Genomic DNA, 15,579 nt, shown 5'->3' on the forward strand with positions numbered 1-15,579 from the left:
TTTATTTGTCTGTTTGGCACTGTATGCTGCAAACACATTGTCTATTTATTTTTTATTTTTAATTAAAAATTTCCATCTCCTCCCCTCCATCCATTTCTCTCCTCCTCCTTCCTCCCCTCCCACCCTCTCTAGTCCAAAGAGCAGTCAGCGTTCCCTGCCCTGTGGGAAGTCCAAGGTCCTTCCTCCTCCATCCAAGTCTAGGAAGGTGAGCATGCAAACAGACTAGGCTCCCACAAAGCCAGTACATGCAGTAGGATCAAAACCCGTTGCCATTGTTCTTGAGTTCTCAGTCAGCTTTCCTTGTCTGCCACGTTCAGAAAGTCTGGTTTGATCACATGCTCCATCAGTCCCAGTCCAACTGGCCTTGGTGAGCTCCCATTAGATCAGCCCCACGGTCTCAGTGGGTGGGCGCACCCCTCGCGATCCTGACTTCCTTGCTCATGTTCTTCCTCCTTCCGGCTCCTCATTTGGACCTTGGGAGCTCAGTCCAGTGCTCCAATGTGGGTCTCTGTCTCTATTGAACCTTAATAGAATGAAGGGTTGGAATAGCCAGCTGTCCCTTAGTATCTCCGACTCCTGTTTCTTTTGTCCCATGTGAGCCCTTCTTCAAGACTTTCAATCATTTGAATGCTTTTTAAAAATTATCTCTAATTTCTTTAGAAAAACATTCTAACAAATCTATCTTTAAGTTCTTAAAGAAAATAACTAAGGCAGAGGAAGATTTTTTTTTTTTACAATGTTAAAGAATCCTACTTTTTCAAAATGATTTAAAGTTATGATTAGAAAATCAGAGTAAAATCCTTGTACATAGTTTAGAATTTTTTTTAGATTTATTTATTACGTATGCAGTGTTCTGCCTGCATATACATTTGCATGACAGAAGAGGGCCCCAGATCTCATTACAGATGGTTGTGAGCCACCATGTGGTTGCTGGGAATTAAACTCTGGACCCCTGGAAGAGCAGCCAGTGCTCTTAACCTCTGAGCCATCTCTCCAGCCCCTAGTTTAGAATTTTTAAATTTTTAATTTCATTTGGAGGTGTTATAGTCATCCCAACAGTTCCCTACAAAAAATTGATAAGGTTTCTTATTTCTTATCTTTTTTTTTTTTTTTTCGAGACAGGGTTTCTCTGTGGTTTTGGAGCCTCTCCTGGAACTAGCTCTTGTAGACCAGGCTGGTCTTGAACTCACAGAGATCTGCCTGCCTCTGCCTCCTGAGTGCTGGGATTAAAGGTGTGTGCCTCCACCGCCAGGCTTATTTCTTATCTTTTAAGCAAGAGTTTTGCTTTCTTTCTCAGTCTCCTACCTGCTCCCCTCCCCCAACTTTCCTACATATGAGAAGATGAATTTGCCACTTAGTTAGTGCTAAAATGAAGCTGACTCTGAGTCTCTCTCCTTTTCAGCCATCATGACAAATTTCTTTGAATCTGTATCATGATCAATCAAATTCCTTATTTTGTGGATGATGTAAGCATTTTTTGAGAATGTTAGTATCTCTGGACCTTTCTTCCCCCAATTATCCCCTTTGCCTCAGTGTCATATTCTCTCATCAGCCTGACGTCTCCATCAGCTGTCACATACCTAGACAACAATACAGATTGAAGTTTGGCTATTTTCTGACTCAACACTCTTCACCTTTCGACTTTTTCTCAAGTTCCTTTCAAGCAGTCTATTATCTCTTTGGACTCCACTGACAGGACTCTTGCCTAGGTCCCAACTGACATCTAGATTGCTAAAACTCAGTCACTTCTTAGTTCTTTAGTAGGTAAGAAGCGACACACAACAGTTAAGAGGATGCATCTTCCTGAAAATTGAACTATCGTCCCCCGAGCCCGGATGACTCCTGCTTTCTCCCCCGAGCCCGGATGACTCCTGCTTTCTCAGTTTTCTCCTCTAATACTGTGCATCTGCCAGTGGCATCTCCATCCATTCAGTCACAGTCATGCTTCTACTTACCATATTAGATCCTTTTCTAAGCTGCTCTACCAACTCACTGGCAAGTTCGTCTCACTCTGTCTGCAAGTGCACACACAGAACATGTACTATGCATAAACAAATGTTTAAAATCTGGATTATCACAACAGCTTTTCAAGTACTTTTCTTCTAAATTCATAACCTTTGAATATTTACAGAGAAGCCAGACTATTTTTTTCAAACAAAACTAAATTGTGCCACTTCCATTTTTAATGATTTTAAGGACTCCCCATTTCACATTTGAAAAGTTCTAAGCACTTTATTTTTTATATGTATACCCAGGATTTAGTTTTATCCACAAATAATGTGTATCGCTACTAGGGTTTATGATATATATTGGAGGAATCCATTCCGTTATGGATCTTCTGGGTTTGTATCTTTATGAATATTTATTTGTTGTGTTCCAAGAATCAGTGGCAGAGCTCAAAAAAGTTGCAGTTGTAGAAGCTGCTGTGTCGTATCTGGTGTGTTGTTCTTGATGAGCTTCTATCCCAGTGGGCTTTGTCCCACTATGCTAATTCACAGAAGAATAAGGAAGAGGGTAAACAGGCAGTACTAGTACCCTTTTCTGCTGCAGAGCGGAGGCATGGTATCATTACACTCAGAAAACAGAAAGGCATTCTTAAATTTTTTTACTGGTTCTGACAAATTACTTAAAATTCTTCTATTTTACTGATAAGCTGAATCATTCCCTTGAAACATTGAAATATAATATTATGTTACCAATAAAGGAAGAAAAGTTCACAAATGAGAGATATTTATCACTATTAAAATTCTAGAAAACTAAGTTATGGAATAATTTCATATATTAAAAACTCAAATTACAAGGCAGGACACCATCCAACACTGTTTGTGAGGCATGCTACTTCTAGTTTTCTATAAAATCAGCAAGAAATCAATGTTTCCTTTGTATTATTTCCTAGATCTTAGCACAGAGTTTGCAGCAGAAAGACTGCAAGTTCTTGTGTTTCTGTGTGCATGTGCACACACACACACACACACACACACACACACACACCAGTGATAGATGTTACAGTCTTCCTCAATTGCTGTGTTTCTAGCTTTATATTTACTCTGCACAAGCTTGAGTCATTTGAAAAGAGGGAGTCTCAGTTGAAAAAATATTTTCACCAGAGGATTATAGGCAAGTCTGTGATACATTTTCTTGACTGATGATTGATATGAGAGGGTCCAGATCTCTGTGGTGCCACCACTTCTGGGTTGGTGGTCCTGGGTGCTTTAAGAAAACAGACTATGGTATGTACTCACTCATAAGTAAATACTAGCTATAAACAAAGGACATTGAGCCGATAGTTCATGATCCTAGATAAGCTAAGTAATAAGGTGAACCCACAGAAAAGCATATATAGATCCACCAGGAAATTGGAAACAGACAAGTTTGCCTGACAGAGTTGGAAGCATGGGGGTTCAGGAGAAGGTAGGGTGGGAGGGAAAGAAGAGGGGAGAAGGGGAAGGGTGAGAAGAACTTGAGGGAATGGGATAGTGGAGATGAAGGAAGGACAGAGATGAGAGCAATGAAAGAGATATCTTGATTGAGGGAACCACTATGGGATTACCAGAAATCTGGCGCTAGATAAATTCCCAGGGGTCCACAAAGATGACCCCAGCTAGGACCCTAAGCAACAGAGGAGAGAGGGCCCAATCTTGACTTGCCCTGTGGTTAGACTGATGAGTGTCTTGGACTTCACCAGAGCCTTTGTCTGGTGACTGATGGGTACAGAGGCGGGGACCTGCATCGGAGCACTGCACTGAACTCCCGAGGTAAGTTGGAGAGTGGGAGGAATGAGAATGTGAGCAAAGAGGTCAAGATCATGATGGGTTCACCCACTGAAACAGTCTACTTGAGCTAGTGGGAGCTCACCAACTCCAGTCGGACTAAGAAGGACCAAGTCTGGCTGAGTGTGGTTGACAGTTTCATAGCTGGGGCAAACAGAGGGGCCACTGGTAGTGGCATCGGGATTTGTCCTTACTGCGTGTACTGGCTTTTTGGGAACCTAGTCTCTTTGGATGGTGCCTTGCTCTGCTTGGATATAGTGGGGAGGGCCTTGGACCTTCCACAGGGCAGTGTGCCTTACCCTCTCTGGGATTGGATGGGGGTGGAGTGGGAGGGTGTGTGGAGGGAGTAGGGGGAAGTGAGGAAGTAGGAGCTTGGATTGGAATGTATGGTGGGATAGGAAAGTTTTTTTTTTAACAGATATTTTTAAAAAATAAAGCAGACTGAGCAAGTCATGGAGAACAAGACAGTAATCAGCCTTTCTCCATGGCTTCTGCTTCAGTTCCTAAGTCTAGGTTCTGGCCCTTAAGAGGTGTAGATGATGAACTTACAATTTGTAAGAGAAAATAAACTCTTTGCTTTCCAAATTTCTTAAGACCGCAGTGCTAGATCACAGCAATAGAAACCCTATCTAAGACATGCTGCATCTTACTATCTTGAAGAACCTGGATGTCATCGATCTGGGAAGACATCTGGGAAGCATGTTAAAGAACCTGGAGATCATCAATATACCTAGGCCTAGAAGGCTAAAGGGCTCCAAGAATCCCTGACTCCATTTCCTCAGTGCTAAAATAAAAGAAGCACTTTGTCTGTCACTCACTCCTGGGTTTTCTGTGAATTTTGGGGATTCAAGCTTAGGTTCTCATGCTTTTCTAAAAACACTTTGCTGACTGAGCTAATTTCCCAGGAAACTGTACTTTTTTTTTAACCCATACAAGTAAAACAGATTCTGAAAAGTACGAGTTTAAAAGTATTAGCAGTATGGTATTCACATTCATTTTGAAAGTATGCTCAAAGTTTAAAAATCCTGCCCTTGAACATCATTTTTGACTTTGGGTAGCATGGGAGGTAAAAAAAAAAAAAAACAACTATAGTCTTTTGTACTTAATTTGTACAAACATAGAAGAAAGGGATATGGATAATTTGTAGGAAAATAGCTATTTCAGTAAAGCCCACATATCACTTCATACCTGCATTCAATGGGCAGACAGTGACGAGGATGTAAACTTTCAAATACAGAATGTGAGAATAATTCTATCCGAATTGTTTGTAGTGTCTTAGAATTAAGCATCCTTAGTGAGCATTGTTTAAGGAACCCTCAGTGCTTTTGGGAAGTTGTCCTTTACTCCTCTGTTTCCTTGCCCTTGTAAAGTCTGAATATATTCATATTTTTATTTATACACATTTATATGCACAACACATTCAGTTGAAATAGAAACAACCAAACTTCATATCTAGTAAAACAAATTTTCCCTTTCTACAAACATTTTATGAAGAAGTTTCTGAGCCATATCAAGAGTATTTAGGTTGATCCTCTAATGAGGCCTTTGGTGTTCACTGGGGCACGAATGTGTTAGGATTTTGAGTTCTGAGAGCTAGGTATGTAAGAGTCCTACTATGAACGTAAGTGTGGGACCACCACAATCCTTTACATATAGCAGACCAAACAAAATTCAGAGGATGAGACTAAATCTTGAAGGGTGGAAAGGTCTACCCCATGCATATTAAACTAGAGTCTCTAGACGCTAGAGTCTAGAGGAATAAAATTCAGGTAGGAAAGAGTACTGTCTAGTATAATTTGCTATAATTCTTTATTATTGGTGTTTTCAGGTATGGGGAGACAGAATTATGCTAGCTAAACAAAGAAAGATGAATTCCACCTGTAGTCAATTTGATACATTAGGTGGCACCAGGAAGAAAAGGATGAACTAAAATAAGAATACCTTGTAGTTTCTGTGTCCATTGTGTGTTTGAGGATACCATTTATTCCCTCATTTCACATCAGAGGAAACAAAAGCATTGCAAAGTATCCAAGGAAATGATGCACCAAGCAGCTTCACTTCACTCTTCACCATGTTGGACTCTAAATATCAAGGATGTTTTTAGTTAAGATGCTTTAAAGATTTTCACTGCTTTGCTCTGTTAAACACAGGAGGTCTCGTACATCAGGTGCTCTTTGCTTCCCTCTCACTCTCCTACAGGATGACTCCAGTGAAAAATATGAAATTAGAATTGGGAACATCTAGTATACTTATAATAGAGATAATGTTCAAATTTTGTATATTGAGGTAGGGGCTAGTTGTAGGTTAGACTTGGTGTAAGAACATGAATACAATGCAAATTTCAAAGACTGTACTCCAATCTGAATTATTTGAGTTGAGCAACATAATAAATATTTATGTTTATAGCCATATATTCAAGATTTCTGATTCAAGCATATGCATTTTTTAATACACACCTACTCTTCTGCTCCACACATACCAGGAAACTTTGAGTTGGCCCACCCCAACATCTACACCAACTATGACCTGCTGGAGTATATGAAGGGGACCAGTCCTGTAGAACCACAGCCACAGGATCTCCATGACTTGGAGCAACATCAGCATATCCAAGAGGAGTTTTATAAGGGTCCAACACTGATGGTGTAGTAGAAGCCACAGGCTTTGAACCAGATCAACAACTCATTGCAATGAATATTTGCAAGTAAAATTGCTTGGGCAAACACAAAAGGGTCTACTACTTTGTAGCGATAGGAGTGGCGGGGCTGCGTCCCCGGCACCCGGCTGCCCACATGGCTAGGTTATGCCTGAAATAATTACATGGAAACTGTATTCTATTAAACACTGCCTGGCCCAGCTAGTTCCAGCTTCTTATTGGCTAGCTCTTACATATTGTTCCAACCCATTTCTAATATTCTGTGTAGCCCACGAGCTGGCTTACCAGGGAGGATCTTAACCTGCATCTGTCTGGAGTGGGAGAACCATGGCGACTCCTTGACTCAGCTTCTTTTTCCCAGCATTCTCTTCTGTTTACTGCACCTACCTAATTTTCTGTCCTATGAGGGCCGAGACAGCTTCTTTAATATTAACCAATGAAAGCAACAGATAAGATACAAACCCACCTCCATCACTACTTGACACATTGCATCTTTCAGTGTCTCTATGACAAATGAGTATGTGATGGAGAGACAGGTAAGATGGAGGAGCACAATTCTTGTTTATTTTTTGTTTTTGTTTATTTTGCCAGGGAGGCTACTACAAGGGTGGAGAGCAGACATGGAAGGCCTGGGAAATGAGTGGGATTGGGGCCCAAGATGTGAAAGTCCCAAAGAATTAATTTAAAAAAACGTAGATTAAAGAAAAATAAAATTGGGCAGGGTGAATGGAACTTTATCCAGAGAATCTTGGCAATGTTAATATGCCAAGGTCTGGAAGCCCAGAGGAAACTTGCTACGGATTCAGCTTTGCTTTGTTCCACACTATGTTCCTTCTTTTGATGCTGGCACACTGAGCTTATATATATTTTTCAACGTTTTGATGCAACAGCAGATTCTATTTCTTCCTGTATCAACAAGTTTCTAGGAAGAAGACTTAGTGACAGATAATTAAATTCTCCCCCTCAGTCCCGTGGATGTTCACAGGCTGTACCCAAACTGTGTTCTAATCTCAGGTGTTACCTCCCCAATATCCTTTCACCTCCTGCTAACCATGACTTGTGACAAAAATCTAGCAAGTCAAATTAGCAGGCCAGGGTTGCTGGAGTAAGAAGACAAATCATGTTGACTTTTTGATTGCTTGTGTTTCTTGTGACATTGTGTTGACATTCAGCTTCACAGAGTCAAGGGTTCCTATGATTTGAACCTAACTGTCTGCATGAGCTGAAATTGTTGGTGAATACATGGGGGATTGCAACACAGTGGAAGCGTTTGGATTGCTCAGTGCAAAACCCTGCAGCATCTTTCTGTTTTTTTCCCTGCCTGAGACTCAAGGAATGCTGATCTATAACCACACCAATCAATTCTAGACAGTAGTAAAAAATCTCACATACTATTAATAAATACCAAGCAATCTTTACAAAGCCCTGCTTTGCTTATTGGATGCTAAGAAGTATCTGTGACTTAATTTTACATTTTCAAATCATTTCGATGAACATGACAAACTTTATTTAAAATGCTTTAATGGCAATAATATTGCCTGCCTCTTATTGAGCCAAGTATTTTAAACAATATTTAAAGAACTGTGAGCAATATCATACCTCATTGCTCATTCATAATTATATTGTTAGGTACCTTAAATATTATTACATGAGATAAGTAATTTGGTAAGAACATTAATGTAAGGAAGATAAAAGTGCCCCAAAGAGACTTGAACTAAAAGATTTAATAGAGAAACTTCAACAAGGTTAGCAACACCATTGAAAATATTTCCAATGTTCACTTTATCCATTAATAACCTTCTGCAGAATAATCCAAACACTTTTGCTTATAAGCAAGGAGAAGTTGTTTTTAAAAAGTCATATGGTATTTTCTACATTATCTTTTTTTGTTTGCAAATTGGACCAGCAGGAAGGCTCAGTGTGGAAAGAGGCTTGCTTCTGCACAGTCTGATGACCTGAATTTGAGACACTGACCCCACACAGTGGAATAAGAGAAGAGACGTCTAAATGTTGTTTTCTGACCTCCACATGCTGCTTTGGTGTGTGCACACGTGCGCGCACACACACACACACATGCACATGCATGTGCAAGTGCACAAAACACACAGGAACACTAAATTAATATACTAAGTTAACAGAGTTTGCAAATTGCATTCTGGCCAATGGTGAAGGAAAATGAACAGTTGTTTAGGATTACTTTAGGACTGTGTTTATGTAAGACAAATAATCAGTGCTAACTTTCCACCTTAGAATCTCTGAATTCTGGCCATTCTCATAAGAACATCAGTGCACATTTGAAAGCATATGCATTTCACAAATCAGAACAAATGCAGAACTTTTATTCTACACATTGCAAAAATAATCAAGAACCAGACCATGAAAAATTCATATTTTATGAAAGAGTCTAGAAGTTTATCCACCGAAGTTACATTCCTGTTGTATCATTTTAAAGAAATTTGCAAAGTTACTAATTGAACAACTTTTTTTTTCTAGAAGAGAAAGAAGCCAAGACTATTACATGAGCACCTTAATTGTAAGTTCATTCACAGGTTATTAAAAATCTTATTTGAATAGTTAAAAGGCTTTATCTTACAGTTAGTATAAAGGTCGGTTGCTAGCAAGAAGAACAAATAAGGGCAGATGGTAGAGATTGGTCTTTTTTTTCTTTGCTTCCAAATAAAGAGTCTAGTGTAGTTACTTGGTATTATGAAGTTAAAATTCTCAGAGGAAATGGAGATTTAAAAGTATCTGTTAAATTCTGTTTTGTTTTTATTTATTGAGAGAAGGCTTTTCTATGTAGCTCTAGCTATTCTGGAAGACCAGACTGGCCCGGAACTCACAGAAATCTGGCTGCCTCTGCCTTGTTCTAGGATTAAAGACACCAACCACCACTGCCTGGCTAAATAGTTAGAGTCTTAATGAGGAAAACGAGGATCTTTTTGAATCCTAAGTGATGAAAGAAGTCTTGCAGAGAAAATGTATCTTGTCATTAAAATCTTGGGGCACATAAGATCATCTGGCAACAACATCAGTTTATTTTAATAAGGTCTGACTGGAGAATATTTACCTCACATGCCATGACCAGAATATCTTCCTATAAAATTGACATAAACCATATAACATTTGAGACTGTCATTAAAAAATTTATGTCCTTAGCTTTTCTTTTTCTTGAGCTCAGTTTAATCTTTTAGATGATTAATATAAGGCACCAGTGAGTGATCACGTAGTATTAACTCTGAAGTAAAGAAATATTCTATGAACATAGAGAAAATCATTTTGATTCTCATTAGTGAGTTTAATTTTGCAATAGAAACAAGGCAGAGTATAGGAATTCAAAACAAGGTCTACAGCTTAGAAATGAAACTGACCCTTTCTGCATTTAGAGTGAATTTCAATTATGCTTAGAAGCTTGGCTCGTCATTTGCATTTTCCTTGCTTTCCAAAGGCACAATGTATTTGGAATAACCAAATTACGATATGGAAAATGCCTCTTCAAATGAACATGTGATGTCTTTCTTAGCATAAATAAAAGCAGCCTGAATTCATTGTTTAGGCTACTTTTCAGGATGTCTCCATCTTGTTTGTTCACAGAGTTTAAGTTACAAACACTGTTGGATAATTTCTCATTGGAAGGACACATAGTGAAAATAGTCTTCATATACAACATTCAAGTCATTTTCCTTGCCTATTTATCATTTGTCACACAAACATCTCAGACCAGCACATATTAAAATAGACACTTTTTACAATTCTGAAATATACACTTACATATAATCATACATACATATAATCAGTTTACCTGAACAAAGCCTTCACAAATTGCTCAGCTCTGAGGGAAACATTGATACAATTCAAGTATGCAGCTTGAATGGCAAGAAGATGAAGTAGGTTTTGAGTGGCTAGTCTTGTTCTATTTTGGTTTTATCTGGGTTTTCCAGGTCCCAAATCTGATTAGCATATTTAATCTTATGCAGTGTCAGGAATGGTTTACCATCCCTTAATCAGTCTATTCTTAGCGCTCTTAATTGTTCCTAATAGCTTATTTTTAAACACACCATTAGTATACAATGAAGTATTATGGATTTTTTTTTATGGTTTTAGATTTTAACAGTGGTGTGTGAGAAACATAGGCATAGCATACACATGATGCATACAAGGAAACCTAAACCAACACAAACATGTAAATGATCTAATTCATTGTTTATGAGTTAGGTTAATTAATAAGGGATTGCCATATCTTTGTGTTGCTGTCAGGGATGGAAGCAGCAAGTTGCATAAGGGTTAGAGCTGATAAAGATTTTGATCTGGAAGTCTAGAACTATAGCCCCATTTCCACATTCCATGACTCAGAATTTTTGAAATTCCATGAAAGGTGTAGTGCATTTTAGAGTTTTCGAATGGACAAAAGTCTGATTGCTATTTATGTTATGGAAGGGGAGGAAGAATGGAATTGGAAGGGGAGGCAGATTTTTCAGAGGCATCTTAAAACTTTCAGCCAGGCAATGATGGTGCAAACCTTTAAGCCCACCACTCTGGAGGCAGAGGTAGGTGGATCTCTGTGAGTTTGAGGCCAGCTCACTCTACATAGCTAGTGTCCAGACAGCCAGGGCTACATAGAGAAAATTTGATTGAAAAACAAAAATAAAAAGAAACCAGCAAGCAAGCAAGCAAGGAAGCAAATAAACAAACAAACAAACAAACAAAAAACAAAGCCAACCAACCAAACCAAACCAAACCAAACCAAACCAAACCAAAAAACTTCTTTCAAACACCAGCACTTCAGCAACCCTCAAACTGCTTGTCATGCTAAAATAAAAAAAAAAAAAAGAACCAGAAGAGAAGAGAAGCCTAGGGTCCTAGACTATCCACAAAACTGAAGGCCCACAAATCACAATCCCAGAGAACCTAGACAACAAATGAGGTCCCTAACATACATGGGTCTAATCTACATGGGAAGTAGAAAAAGACAAGATCTCTTGAGTGAGCATGGGGACCTTGGGAGAGGGTTGAAGAGGGGAGGTGAGAGGCAGGGAGGGGAGCAGAGAAAACTGTAAAGATCAATAAAAATCAATTAAAAGAATTTAAAAAAATAGAAAAGAACAAAAAACTGAAGGTGAAACTGGTGACAATAGACAAGTGAGTTGTCTCTTCATGGTCCAAAACTAAGGAAAGCTAAATGGTGGACCCAGGTAATAGTTGTGGTTAACCAGTCCTGTCAAACACCCATCCTGAGTTTGGTGCTGCACACCACAGCTTTTAGCTGAAGGCAAACTTAAACCACAGAAACAGAATATGGTTAATTATTTCTCTGTTGGTTGGGAGTGGAATGTAGTTTAGTGTCTAAGGTTCCTGTTGTCCTGGCAAGTACAGAGCTAATTCCCACACTTGTAATAGCCTGTGCAAGGGTCTGAGACTCACAGTTCTATGTCCTCTTTGCTGTGCTCATCTGACCTTCCCTGCAGAATGTCCCTATTGAGACTGTATTAAAAGCCACCTTAACCTGTCCTCTGTACTGAGTTCATTCTTTAGTAAGCCACCATTGAGAGCAAATGAACTTAACCTTAGATTTCTCATCCAAGCACCAAGGTGATACTCCAGTTCTCTAAGAATAGTAGCATATGATTTTGGAAATAATTATTAGGGATAGTTTTATCTTTCTGGAAAAAAATTGAGACAATGAGACAAAGTGTCATTGTGTAGCCCAGGCTTAAACTCAAGACATTTTAAGGAGTCCCAGCCACTCAAAGGCTAGGATTACAGCATGCAATACCATACAGGTTCCCTACGATCATCTTTAATGAATGTTATTAATGCATAAAAATTAACAATTTCTGTCATTCTTTTCAAGGTCTTAAAATACGGTACAGAAGTTTCAAAAAGAAGTGGTGAGTTGAAATTGGGGAGCTAAGTTATGCTAAACAATAGGTTGTTTTCTTTTCCCAAAAAAAGTTTCCTTTAGAAAAATTTTTAAAACATTTAAAGCATTCTATTTTATTTTTATTATGAATATGTGCATATGGGTGTTGGATGAGTATGTGGATACAGTTGTCTACAAGAGGCCAGAGGAGGGGACTGAATCCCCTGAGCTGGAGATACAGACTGGTGCGGTCCTTGATGTGGGTGTTGAGAAATGAGCTTGGATCCTTTAAAAGATACACTCTTTTTTTTTTAATAACCTTATTTATTGTCAGCAGGTATTGAATTCAATCTAAATTGTCCAACTCAGTTTAAAACCTATTTTGTTTGTTTAGTCCCAGTTTTTTTTCTTTTTTTAAAAATTTATTTATTAAAGATATCTGCCTCCACCCCGCCACCGCCTCCCATTTCCCTCCTCCTCCCCCAATTAAGTCCCCCTCCCTCATCAGCCCAAAGAGCAGTGAGGGTTCCCTGCCCTGTGAGAAGTCCAAGGACCTCCCACCTCCTTCAATCTAGTAAGGTGAGCATCCAAACTGCCTAGGCTCCCACAAAGAGGGTGAACCCAAAGAAAAACATATCGTCATCCTCCCGGATATTAACCTTCATCAGGCAATGAAAGGAGACAGAGACAGAGACCCACATTGGAGCACCGGACAGAAATCCCAAGATCCAAATCAGGAGCAGGAGAGAGAGCACGAGCAAGGAACTCAGGACCGCGAGGGGTGCACCCACACACTGAGACAGTGGGGATGATCTATCGGGAGCTCACTACGGCCAGATGGACTGGGCCTGAATAAGCATGGGATAAAACCGGACTCACTGAACATAGCAGACAATGAGGACTGCTGAGAAGTCAAGAACAATGGCACTGGGTTTTGATCCTACTGCAGGTACTGGCTTTGTGGGAACTCAGGCAGTTTGGATGCTCACTTTAAAAGATACACTCTTAACCACTGAGCCTCTCCCAGTCCCTTTGTCAGCGGTCATTTCCAACATGGGAACTTAGGCATCATGATCTTTAACTTCCTTCCTTAAATCCTTCACAACACTGCACCTTGTTGTCATCCTCAATGCTTGAATCTCAGTATCTCTCCTACTCAGACATACTTTTTTCATCCTTCTCCCCTCCTCCACTTTTCCTTTCCCTCCTCCCTCTCTTCCCTCTACCTTTCTCCCCCTTTCCTCCCATTTCTTCCTTCACTGCTGCCATCTTTCCCCCACCTTTCGTCTGGTTTCTACATCGGCTTCCACAATTGTCTCACTGCATACACTTTTAGTCCAAACCCATTTTTTTTTTTATCTAACAAGGATGTCCTCTGGGGAATTATGATGGAGGTGGGTCTTGTAATAATAAAGAAACTGCCTCGGCCCTCATAGGACAGAAAATTAGGTAGGCGGAGTAGACAGAAGAGAATGCTGGGAAAAAGAAGCTGAGTAGGAAGGAGTCGCCATGATGCTCCCACTCCAGACAGACGCAGGTTAAGATCCTCTCTGGTAAGCCAGCTCATGGGCTACACAGAATATTAGAAATGGGTTAGAACAATATGTAAGAGCTAGCCAATAAGAAACTGGACCTAGCCGGACCAGGCAGTGTTTGAAAGAATACAGTTTCCGTGTAATTATTTCTGGGTATAAACTAGCCATGCGGGCGGCTGGGTGCCGGGGACGCAGCCCTGCCGCTCCTATTTCAACAGAATTAATCTTATCCTTTGGCCTCACTGAATACTTCAAGGGAGGAGCAAGGACCAGAGGAGAGGAGGATGCCAGGGGCCAGCCACCCAGCCACCCAGTCAGCCCCTATGTCTTGAGTTATAAGACAAAATAAAGGATTCCTCTCTTAAGTTGTTTCTAACCAGGTATTTTGGTCATAGAAATGAGAAAAGCGAGTGATGTAAGACCCTTACTTTAACACTTAGAACTACATGGAAAGGAAGGTAAAATAACCTATAAAGCCCAGAAGAATGTGAAGAAAAAGTCCAATTTATCTATATCAAAATATTAATGATAGATGAACTTGAGAGAATAGTAAGGCAAAGATAGAAATATGTACAAAACAAATGAAAGGTCTCTTTGGAAGTGACCTTATACTATAGCAACGGCAACATTGAGGTCTCCAGACATTTATCTTCTCAACTCTGCACAGCACATGGGATTTTTACTGGCTTCACAAGGATGGTGACACTTTCAGTGGTGTCCTTACTCATGATGTAGAGGAGATGGCAGTGGTCAGGACCAACCAAGCCCCTGGGGTTTCAACTTACACATGTCTTTGGGGGCATCTTTTTAAACATGATGTTCACAGTTTTTCAAAATAAAACCACCAAAACCAAAAGCCAAACAAACAAAAGAACTGGCACCAACTAGAATCTTTAAACCTGTTCTACAAAGACAAGGAAGCATAACTAAAAACTGCAGTAAAGCTGCTGGGTCAATTGCATTAAATTCACCATTGTCTCCATTGACAGGGAGGACATCTCCTGTCACCTGAGTGAATAAATATTTATAAGGCTCTCTACTGAGTCTGTAGGACACCACAATGCTCCAATAGACGGCAAATTCAGGATAGAGTGGAATAGGCAGGTTAAAAACAACAACAAAAACCGCCTTCCATCAGCGGCCCATTTTCTTCTCTAATACAGGTAAGAGCGCTATTTTCAATTTCTAGTCCTGGGTGGAAAGTCATCCTGAAATTGAAGCCACTTCACGGGCTAAGTGGTTAGAAGAAAGTTAATCCATCAGGACTGAGACAGTAAGTTGGATAAGTATAGTTCCCTTGAGCTACCAGGAAGAGCCAGGATAGTTTTCCATTCCGTCAGCTACAGTTTTTCTATCAGACTTCTAGTTTAAAGAAAAAAAAAAAATCCTTAGCACATAGGTTTATTTTTTAACTTAAATTTTATAATAAAGTTTCATAGCCACCCCCCAATATTCTGGAGCACATTACTATCATGGGACTTGTGAAAAGGAAAAATGCCCATTGATTGTGCCTTGGATTCACTGAGCAATGAAACATGAAATAGAGTCTGGAAGGAACAGAAAAAAAAAGTTCACAATGCTAGTTCTACACCCATGAATAGTATGTTCCTTAAGTTCTGTGCATGCATAGAATGAGCAAACTACATGCTGGTCCAGTTAACATGTCCAGATGCATATTCTACAGATGAAAAGAAATGCGTTCCAAACAAGAATTCAGGGTGCTGATCACATATTTTTCCCATGCCTTTGACCATCTGTATTTAA

General features: G+C 39.7%; 1 protein-coding gene across 1 annotated transcript in view; it reads right to left on the reverse strand.

Annotated features, from left to right (window-relative positions):
• Positions 1–15,579, reverse strand: part of LOC126508318 (uncharacterized) — a 141,658-nt gene that overhangs the window by 125,150 nt on the left and 929 nt on the right. The window lies entirely within an intron of this gene.

The sequence above is a fragment of the Alexandromys fortis genome, unplaced genomic scaffold, assembly GCF_014885135.2.
Source record: "Alexandromys fortis isolate MF-2015 unplaced genomic scaffold, M_Fortis_MF-2015_v1.1 scaffold_61, whole genome shotgun sequence".
NCBI classification, from domain to species: domain Eukaryota; kingdom Metazoa; phylum Chordata; class Mammalia; order Rodentia; family Cricetidae; genus Alexandromys; species Alexandromys fortis.